Raw genomic sequence first — 11,541 nt, 5'->3', positions numbered from 1 at the left:
AATCCCCCAATTTTCAAAGAAATAACAAATCCTTCCAAAGCAGGCAACTGGTCTAAAGCTGTGGAGCGTGCAATGTAAACTTAGCATGTCCCAGATAATTAGTTCGTGGAGTTTACGACATATCAATTAGTGGGAGAAGCTCAGCATTGGTGGTAAGGAGAATGTCGATGTCTGCAGCTACAGAATATGGATATTTCGTAGGGGCTGTTTCGGACTACTTTCTACAAGAAATATTTTCCTGAGTCAGTGAGTAAGGATAGAGAGTTAGAGTTTATGCAGCTGAAGCAAGGTCCAATATCTGTGGCTGAGTGTACGAGGAAGTTCGAGAAGCTCTGTAGGTTCTCAAGGTTATGTCAACGAGCCCCTGAGTCCTATGAGGGTTGGAAGTGCATAAGGTACCAAGGAGGTCTGAGGGAAAACATATGACTGCTGTGCCTCCATTAGAGATTCGGAGATTCTCTAAATTGGTAAACAAGGCAAGAACTGTTGAAGATTATCCCAAGAAGATGACTTTGTTGAAAGATGTTCGTGGCGGTACTAGTAGTAGAGGTTGTGGGAGTATTTTCCACCAAGAGGCCAGAACTTCAAGAGGGGTAGACATGCCCTTCAACAATCCCAAGGTCAAGGACATATCGGAGAGACTAATCATGACCAGTATCACCAGGCGAGAGGGGGAGGTAAGCAGGCGTGGGCTCAACAGGAGGAGTTAAGATGCCCGAGATGTGGAAGATACCATTCGGAAATGTCGTGCATGGATTGCCAGGGCATATCTCTATACGTTGTCCCTACAGAAAGAACCAGGGTGCAGGCCGGTTTCAACGACGGGGGTAAGGATCTCCAATTTGAGGTAACGATAAAATTGATAACTGAGTTTTAATTACGTTGTAGGATGTTGTAACTCGACTCTATTTGGTAGCTTATGATGGGGGTAAGGATTTAGAACTAGGAATATCAGATTGAACATTAGGCTTAGGACCAAGCATTTTCCCATGTGAAGCACCAATTATATGCTGCAGGAGAAAGATGGCAATAGGAGACCTAATACGAGAGGGATTATCAATAAATGCATGTGACCCGATCTGTCTTCCTTTTGTAATCCGCATTGAAGTACTTTATTCTGTGATCCTTTTTGATAGTTAGTTTGAACATTTCATAATCCAAACCTTTGTTTGCATGTATTATTGCACGAAACTCGTACTCCTTAACATGAGCCTAAACCCGTTTCGACCTAACTCAAGTGTGAGGGAGATTACTGTTGAGATAAACCGCCTTCATTCACAAACTTGTGATTTTCTTAAAAATCAACAAAGACATATTTTGATTTAATATTCCTTACTATTCCCACCAAAGATCCTTAATTTGGAATTCTTTTCTTGAGGGGCACTCTAATTCTCTTCCGGGTGTATTTTCTTATTTTTTACCATCTCGTTTGACCGCATCACAATGTATCCTCTTGATTTCTAGCGAATACCATTCGAATTATTCGCTTTTTCTTTTGGCCTTGGTATCCCTTCAAATAAACTCGAGCTCATTTCAGCATTGTGTATAATCATTATATGAAACCATCGAAACGTTAGTCCCTTAGGACACGACTTGGTGCGTCGAAGGCAAGTTCCCGTCACAGAGGAGGCCATTCAACATGTGCTTAAGACCGGACCGTTAGCGGAAGGGGTTGATGCTTATCAAGAGATTTTGTCGGCACGGTGCGAATATGCATTTGATTGGGATGCTATCCTTAAGGTCATTGCCATACCCAAATCATTCTGGATTCGAGGAAGGATGAGGCCTCGGCCCAAGGGCATTGACGCACATTTTTTCACCAGGGAGGCTCAAGCATGGGCCCGAATTCTAGCCCACTATGGGCTCTCAAGCACCCATGGCTCATCTATCACTGCCGAGTTAGCCTTGTTGGTTTGGTGTGTCCTCACCGAGAGACCGGTGCACATTCCCCGTCTCATTTGCCAATCCATGGGCCACATCCATGCTAAGAGAAATCTACCCTTTCCCGCTCTAGTGACCGACCTAGTCGCAGCAGCCGATGTTTCCCGAGAGACCAAGGATAGAAGGGCCATGATCTCGGCGGATGGAGATGTTGTTCCAAACGGGAGATACCTTTACCCTCCGGCGGACACCGAAGAGCCACACTTATCCGTCCCCATGAGCATCCCCTCTACCTCATCCGCACCACCAAAGTCATCCATGCAACGCATAGAGGAACTCCACAAGAAGCTTGACCGTTATGAGCGGCGTAACCAATGCCGTTACGCTTTTGTCAAGAAGCTTCTAAGTTGTCTAGCACCACCTATGGAAGAACCGGAAATTTCCATGTCCACCGGCACCGATAATGAAGAAAGCGACGATGAAGAAGTGGATGGACACTCGGAAGTCGATCACCCATTACGTCTCACTCAAGGCATAGAGGACCGTGCCAACTTCTAAGTGTGGGGAGGTCGGTCGGCCAACCGGTCTTCATAGGTAACACCCGAATAAATTTCTTGAACCTCTTTTCTTAACTAGAGTAGATTGCATACTAGGTCTTTCATTTTTGGCATCTTTTGCATATTAGTATCTCTTAATAAATCCACTTGGTTAGAGCAATGACTTCTCCCCTAGAAAACTAGAATTTTTAGGGCGACCCTACCAATTTTGAAATTTGAAAATCTTTTGATGCTTAGCTTGTTTGGAGGATGTATTTTGGAACATGGAATTAGAATTTGAGATAAGAACACAAGCAACCGAGTTTTGAGCCTAATGGTGTGGTTATATCTTATAACCACTTATTTTCCCTTCTTGTGTGCAATTGTTCTCCTCCTACGATTGTGATCTTTGATTTGTTTAATTCTATATGTCCATTATTTCTTGTATTCATGCATTTATATGATTGAGGCCATCATTTCAATTAACTCACTTACCCAAATAGCCTTACCTCATATCTTCCTTTGTTAGCCAAATTTGAGCCTACGTTTAACCCACTTTGTTCTTAATTTAGCACATTACAAGCCTTAAAGCGGAAAATAATAAAAGTCCTTAATTTGGATCTTTGATTAGCTTAGGCTAGTGTGTGTAACATTCAAGTGTGGGAAATTTTGGGACATTGGTTGAGAAAAAGGGTATTTTTGTATTTTCGTTGTAAATGTTGGGAATTGGGTACATGCTCATGTATTGATTAAATGTGTAGACCTTATGCATTGAAAAAAATATAAAACGGAAAAAAATGATGAGAAAAACAAAAGAAAAGAAAAAAAATAGAAAAGCAAGAAAAGAAAAAAAAAAGAGAAAGAAATAAAAAGGGGACAAAATGCCCCAAAGTAAAGTTCAATAAAGATCAATGCACAAGTGTTGAGAAATGAAAAGAAAATGCATGAGTATGTTAAAAGTGAAAGAATGGGTAGTTAGGGTAGCTTAAATATTGTATAAGAGGTCATAAGTTAGGTGAGAAGTTTAAGTTCATCAAAGATTCAAATTTCAAGCTCACTTGACCAAATATGCATCCTTACCTTGACCCTAACCCCATTACAACCTAAAGAAAAGACCCCATGATACTTGCATGCATGCATGAAATATATGTTGATTGTTAGAAGAAAAAATTTTTTGGAAAAAGCATGAAGTAGGGGAGGATTGAGTGATCAACCCTATACACCAAGCAAATAGAGTGCAAATACTTTCGGTGAGGGGTTCGAAGCTCAACTTCCTGTTCCCGGCTCTCGCGAGCGTGCTTCATACAAGTTATGCATATTTTAATTTGATGACTAGAATTGGTAGAGTTCATACATTACCCATCATCTTGCCCTATGTGCATATACATATGTGTATTCTAGGAAGATTGAATTGCTCTTGGCCAAGGAGATAGTAGCATACACCGTAGTGCATTCATGTAGGTAGATTGCATCACATGAGCCCTACGTCCTTGTAGTCCTTTGATCTTTTTCTTTCCCTTAGCATGAGGACATGCTATACTTTAAGTGTGGGGAGGTTGATAACCCCGTTTTTAGGGTTTATCATGCATAGAATCTACGGATTTTATCAATGATCTTCCACACTTATTTATATAAAACTGCACGATTTCGTGTCTCTTTCCCATTTTATCTCATAGATAAAAATATGCTTCTTTTGCATCAAAATTGAGATATTGTAATCCTCCTCTATTACCATTAGATGCCTTGATCCGCTTGTTAAGTGATTTTAGTTATAGGGCAAAAATGGCCAAGAGGAATGAAGGAAGCATGCATGAATGGAAGGAGCATGAAACAAATTAAAGAATGGAAGTTTGGACATGCACGCGCACGCGCATTGTGCGCGTACGCGTGGATACGCTCATCCAGAGCCAGTGCAGTGGAGCCGAGAGAGGAGCCGGCGTGCCTATATGGCTGGGCCATATCCCTTATGACGCTCGCGCGCACTGTACGCCTGCGCGCAAATCGCAAAAGAGCCCAAGGACGTGTACGCGTGCAGTGCGCGTACGTGTCGATGTGCGCACATGATTTTTAAATGAAACACGTACCCAGCGATTTCAAGGGGTTCCTAGGCCCTGTTTTGGAGCAGATTTTGGAAAGAAAAGCTTCAGAAGACCAAGGATTAGGAGTGTTAGGACAATTAGTCATAATTCTAGATTTTTAGGAAGTTAGTTACATTTTATTTTCTAGAGAGAGAAGCTCCAACCTCTCTCTAGGTTTTCATCCTCCATTGTAAGTTTCCTTGGAATTCTTGGTGAGATCTATTGATAATTGACTCTTTGTTTTGCTACAAGTGTAGATCTACTCTTCTTCTACTCTTAATTGATGTTCTTTTGATTCAATTCCTTAGATCTAGATTTGGTTCACTTTGTTACTTTGAATTTAGATTAATGAATTGAGGTTTCATTCAATTGTTTGATTGTTGATGATTGTTTGGATTAGATAGCTTTGATTCATTTCTCTTCTCTCAATTGCATCATGTTTTCTATAATTGCCTACCAATTATTTGTGATAATGACAACCTTAGCTATGGAGTAGATTTCTCTCACTTGGCTTAGGGGTTGAGTTATTAGAGACACTTGAATAGTTGATATCAATTGTAGATTATGAATTGAGAATTGCTAATTGACTTGGAGTGCACTAAAGCTAGACTTCCCTAGGGTGAGACTAGGACTTGTGACTCAAGTTAGTTACTCTCATTTGACTTTCCTCCATTGTTAGGGGGTTAACTAAGTGAAGCAACAATCAATTCTTATCATAATTGAAGGAGACTATAATGATGGAACTTCCAATGCTTACCCTTAGCCAAAGATTTTATTTCAAATTAATTGTTGATTGCCTTGCTAGTTTGAATTCTTGCATCAATTCTCAAAACCATAAAAGCTTTCCTAATCAATGATGCACATTCTAAAGCAATTCCTAGGGAGAACGATCCGGGATCAATACTCTCGGTCATAGATTTTAGAATTGTTTGATGCGGTATTCGTGTGTTGGTTAGACTATACTCACGATCGGATTTATCACTAGTTTCTAACCGGCATGAGAATATTTACAAAGCGAAAGGGTTCACCCAGTTAAGTGTCTGTGGCGTTTATGTATCCGGTGGTAATACTGGAAATCAAAGCGCTTAGGGTCACAACCAAGACTCTAAAGAAGCTGTGTTCAAGAATAAAAAAGAACTGAACTAGGAGGATCAATAATATCATCTAGATTATAAGTTCCTAAAGATGCCAACCATTCTGAGCTTCAATGGAAAGTGAGATTCCAAAACTATTCAGAAGCAAAAAGCTACTAGTCTCGCTCATCTTATTGAATCTGAGCTTCATTGAGAACTCTGAGATTTATTGTATCCTTCTCTTCTTTTTATCCTACTTTGTTTTTAGTTTCTTGGATACAAGCAACAGTTTAAGTTTGGTGTTCTGATGAGCGGATATTTTATACGCTTTTTGGCATCATTTTCATATAGTTTTCATTATGTTTTGTTTAAGTTTTATTATGTTTTCATAGGTTTTAGTGCAAAATTCACATTTTTTAATTCTACTTTGAGTTTGTGTGTTTTATGGTGATTTCAGGTAGTTTCTAGCTGAAATTGAGGAGCTTGAGCAAAAGTCTGATTCAGAGACAGAGAAAAGACTGCAGATGCTGTCAGGATCTGACCTCTGTGCACTCGAAAGAGCTTTTCTGGAGCTACAGAAGTCCAAATGGCGCGCTCTCAACGGCTATGGAAAGCTAACATCTAGGGCTTTCCCGAAATGAAGGTCCAAAATTGGCATTCAACGCCAGCCACCAGCCCCATTCCTGGCGTCCAGTGCCCACAGGGGAGCAGCTGGCGTCTAACGCCCAAAAGGGAGTCCCAAGCCAGCGTTCAATGCCCCTAAGGGGTACTAGGTCGTGGGAAACACTCAAGTTCAGCCCAAACACTCACCAAGTTGGCCCCAGAAGTGAATTTTCGTACTATAAGACTAGTTTATCTTATCTCTGTAATTCTTAGTTAGCAGATTAGTATATATATACAAGAGTTCACCCTTGTTAGAGAACTCTTGCCCACTTTTATGTTTTTTATTGTATTTTTCTATCAGCAAGAGTCACTAACCTCCTAAGGTTAAGGTTAGGAGCTCTGTTGAGTTTCATGGATTAATAATATTACCGTTCTAGTTCAATATGTCTGATTCTATTCTCTTATGCATTCTCGTTCTTCATATCATGAATTGAAGGTGACCCGTGACAATCATCCTTGTTCTACATGGGTTTCGTGCGAGTCCTGACCCGGATAGTGTTGAACCAAAGCTAGAGATTGCATTGCGGATTCCAGTACAGTACCTGGGCAACTTTGGATACATGACATAAAATCCCGTTGACCGTGGGTAAGTGAGGTCTCTATGACGCTAAGGCTAGAGTCAGAGAAGTAGCGTTCCCTGATCTGGAAGATCTGCCTTCTCTATGGCACCTTGAGTAGGATCGTGAAGGGGAGTGGATTGCTTAGAGCTTCATCTTTTGCTACAGTGAGAAACCTAGAGGTGGCTTGATGAGAGGACATGAGTCATCTCAACATGGTGGATTGCTGCAGTGGAGGAAGTTAACTTGATGAGAGTACATGAGTTAATCACTTACGGCTGCTGTAACACCCTAACTATCAAAATGTCACGCTTCCGGCTGCGCCACTCTGATAGCTCGGGTATTACGATGACTTTTAAAATATTTAATACTAAAATATGAGCCTGTTTAAAAAAATTAAACCGTATAACCGCTCAAGAGGCTTCTTATCTGATAACATACAACCACATTTACAAAACAAACCATAACACTTACAAAAGATACATATACATATATCTACATATTATTAATATTACAAGCATTACATAATCAAAATCCTATCCCTCTTGTGAAGACTTGCAAAATTAAAGGCGAGGGAAACATAAAACTAAGATAATAAAAAATAATGTCGAATAAACAGAAAATAAATATAACTCTCCTGAAACTCCGTCGCCCATATCCTGAAAAGGGAAAAACCTGTAGGGGAGTGAGAACATCGTCCTCGAAAGGGTTCTCACTATAGGGTTACAGAATTGCTATAATAAGATACAAAAATAAAACCGTTTTTAATGTATAGTGATTAATAACCGCCTTATGCTTCTTTTCAAAACTAAAGATTTAATATTCAAAATCCGAAATCCTTTCTAAAAGGGAAAGCTGTTAATTTCTCAGAAATTCCAAAGCTCATTTTTTTTTAAGTTTTTCCCTAGACAGCATGAATGACCAAACTGTTCCAAGCATAGGTTCATTAAGTCTATGCTGAACCAGTTTGGTTTTTCATACTTTTCTAAACCGATAACACAACCAAACACAGCATTCAGCCCATCTCATAATCAACCATGGCCCTAGGCCCAAGCAGCTCAATCAACAACCAATTCATCACAATCCAACCAATTCTCAGCCACAAACACAAGTAAGAAGGTTCAAACACAATCAAGCAGTTATATCAAGTAGAGCAATTAGCAATTAACATAACTATTCACATAGGCAAACCAATTATAATATGCACACCCAAACAATGTCATATAAATGCATATGATGCATGCCTGTCCTACTGGTCATGAGCTCACGCGTCGGTTATGTTGCTAGACCCGACTCGGATAAGCGGGATTCAACCACCATCCTTATTCGTAGGTTCCACAACCAAGCAGGACTAAACCACCATCCTTGCCCAGAACACGCAAGCTGGATTTAAACCACCGTCCTTGCCAAATAATTTATCAATATGTGAGCGGGACAAAAGCACCATCCTCACTGCAGGCGGGACAAAACCACCATCCCTGCATAACGGTTTACGCACTGAGCAAGCGGGACTATACCACCATCCTTGCCAGGCCTCATCATATTCTCAATAACATCCACAGTCAATCAAACTCAAAATCTTATTTCAAAAATCATTCTTGGCCCACTTTCAAATCACAAACGAATTCAGTTCACATCTTGCCAAGAACTACTTTTCTTAAGTAAATTTTCTTTTCAAAACTTTCAAACAACTTCATAACCAAGCCAGATTCAAAATCTCTTCTGAAAGACTCAATCACTCATTTTCAAATCATTCGATCCATCACTTTGAAATCAAGAGTTATTAATCTACAACCTTGGCAAGGACTCAAGACTTTAGGGAAGAATAACCTGCCTCATTTCTTAAACTCTTCAGAAATTCTCGGAATCATAGTTGCTTAAGTTGAGATAAATTAAAAATTTAAAATCAAAACCAAAGCATGTAAGCCAAGAGTTCTGAACCAGTTTCAAAACCAAAATTATTTAAGTCCAAAAAAACCCAATTTCTTTTCATTCTTAAATCAGAAACTCTCCCAAAGGCTCAGAATTGTTTAGTCGAACTTAAAGTCGAACTTAAAGAATACTTTAAGAGCAACACGAAATTAATTAATCAAGTTCAATTTCTTTCAAATTCCGCTAAACTCACCCAAAGGTACTTCTTTAACCAAACTTTAAAACATAGGCCCCTTCATATTTAAATCAATCGGGAAACATAAACTTTTATTAAACAGTTTAAACTCAAAACACCAATTTCTTAATAAATCAAGAACCAATTCGTAGAACCTCTCAAGTCCAAATCTTTTTCTAAATCACATTTTAAAACAGAATCTAGATTTTTATGAAAATTCGGCAGCATCTCCCCTAAAACTTGGACTTTGCCACCCTTTCGGGTCCCAACCAAACCAATCCTCAACTCCTTTCCAAAGGATTCAAGACCAAATCAGTTTCCAATAAACAAAACTCAGAACTTTAAATATCAAAAATCATTTCAAGCCAAACCAATCAGAAATCTTAATTTTAATAAAATTAGACATTATCTCGGTCAAGCAGACAACCATATTCATCTAAGATAAACCAAACAATGCATAGGACTTACATAATCACCAGAAAAGCATTTCGCTTGTCATATCAATTTATAACAATTCTACTTTAAAATAAATTATTTTTATAAAAACCCCTACCTCGGTAAGCGAAACCATAATCCAAACGTGTCAACTGAACTCTTTTCTCTCAGCCCGGAATCAACAGCAACCAAAACCTCAGCTCCACTTACTTTCTCAATAGCAGAACTGCCCCAATCGTGACATGCAAACTCGATTTCTAATTCCTAAAAACATTAATATCGTGAAAATCTTAAAACCCATAACGAAAAACTAACGATGAGGGTTTGAAATAGAGTACACTTACGGTGACAGCAGAACTGAGCTGTCGCAATCCCGAACTGACTCGGCGGGAGCTTCGACAACGGCTAGAAACTCCAGTGGTTCAACGGCAACCTAAAAATTCGACATGCAAACCTCGGAGCTCGACCCTACGGTAACCAAGATCTCAGAATCTCTAGCCAAACATAACAGAATATTTATTTCAAAGGTTCCGGAACGAAATGCTTACCAAGACGATCAGGGTTCCACTGGCGGTCACCAGCAACGGCGGTTATGGCGGCGGTGACGTCAGCGGATAGCCTAACGGCGACAGAAGTCACACTGGCGCAAATCAGAGGCACGAATGCCGGCGATGGTGTCCACGACGACGGCACAGCGGTGACGCTGGTTCTTCCCAGCTCGTCGGGATTCAGGCTCGGTCTCTCCTCTCTCATCTGGGCTCGACGGCGACACGGGCTTCAGGAAACTGTGACGCCGACCTCTCCTCGCGCGGCCCTCTCCCTGGGTTTTGGTCTTCCTCCATGACGGCGTGCAGCAGAACGCGATAATTGGTTCGGCGGCGGAATAGGTTCGGCGGCAGCAGGCAGCGATGCCATGGTGGCTGGGTAGTGGCGTGACGTCGGCTGGGCGGCGAGTTCGGTGGCGGATCGGCGGCAGGGCGCAGCTCTCCGTCGCTCTCTCCTTCTCTTCCCCCTTCTCCCTTATCGTAGCTCTTCTCTCCTCTCATCCCTTTCTTTCGTTTCTCTCTCTTTTTTTTCTTTGTTTTGAGTGTTGGTGAGGTGAGTGTAGTTTAGTTAGGGTTAGGATAGAAAATTAGGTTTAGGTATTTTTTTTGTGAACAATAGGGATAGTAGTGTAATTTTATAAAATAAATAAAAAGTAGGATAATAATAAAAATAAAATTAAATGTAAAGTATCCATCTTTTAAAAAAATATCTTCTAATTAATAATCTTTAAATAATTTTTGGTTAAATACCAATTTAGTGAAAATTGGAGATAAGTAAATTAATCCTCCTTTATTTATAAAATAAGGTTAAAATTTATATATTAAAATTAAAACATGAAATACTCATTATTTTTCAATTATAAGGACTCTAAATAATAAATAAGAGTTTACTCAACCTTTATATATAGAAATTTCCAAAAATATTATCTTAAATAAATATAATGGATCATAAATAATTTATTAATTTCTTTTCAAAATTCGGGATCTTACAGCTGCCATTGAAGAAATCAGAAAGTTATTGAAGAAGACAGTAAGAAAAGTTAATCCGAAAAGACAAAGCATCTCCGAAGCTTTAACCGTTCTCATACCATTAAATTCTCATCTATCTAGTAATGTTCTATTTATCTGTTTTATGCGTTTTGTATGACAAACTATAATTTCTATCTGCCTAACTAAGATCTGCAAGGTAACCACTGCTTGCTCAAACAAACAATCTCCATGGGATCGACCCTCACTCACTTGAGGTATTACTTGGACGACCTGGTATACTTGCCGGTCTATCTGTGTGAATTCTGCGGAGCCAGTTTCGTGTACCAATATGCATAGCATGCTTGTTTGTGAGTGTCTTTGGAGATAATTGAAGCACTAAGCTTGAGATATTGAGACTAATCACCTCGTTATCGATTGTTTGGTGTGGAATGAAAACCCGAATGGCAACTCACGGACGAGGTCAATCACATTCATAGAGAGATAGTGAGGATGACTAACCTTGCCAATGCGTCACAAGCTCAACATGTTCCAGAAAACGAGTTCGTAAAGTTTGCGGCATATCAGTTGATTGGTGAGGCTCAGCACTGGTGGCAGGGGAAGTGCCAACTAATACAGCTACAGAATGAGGGTGTATCATCCGAAGGATCGACTGATATTTTTGCATTTTTTAATTAGG

General features: G+C 39.8%; 1 long non-coding RNA gene across 1 annotated transcript; it reads right to left on the bottom strand.

Annotated features, from left to right (window-relative positions):
- Positions 1–7,258: 7,258 nt before the first annotated feature.
- LOC140176536 (uncharacterized) lies at positions 7,259–9,554 on the bottom strand. Its single transcript, XR_011868150.1, has 2 exons — positions 9,449–9,554; positions 7,259–7,463 (listed from the first exon to the last, which is right to left on the bottom strand). It is a non-coding gene; the product is annotated as an uncharacterized lncRNA (long non-coding RNA).
- Positions 9,555–11,541: the final 1,987 nt, after the last annotated feature.

Source organism: Arachis hypogaea, chromosome 11 (genome assembly GCF_003086295.3).
Source record: "Arachis hypogaea cultivar Tifrunner chromosome 11, arahy.Tifrunner.gnm2.J5K5, whole genome shotgun sequence".
Taxonomy (NCBI): Eukaryota; Viridiplantae; Streptophyta; class Magnoliopsida; order Fabales; family Fabaceae; genus Arachis; species Arachis hypogaea.
Note: the sequence above shows the minus strand (reverse complement) of the source record. Positions and strands in the feature narration are given on the sequence as shown.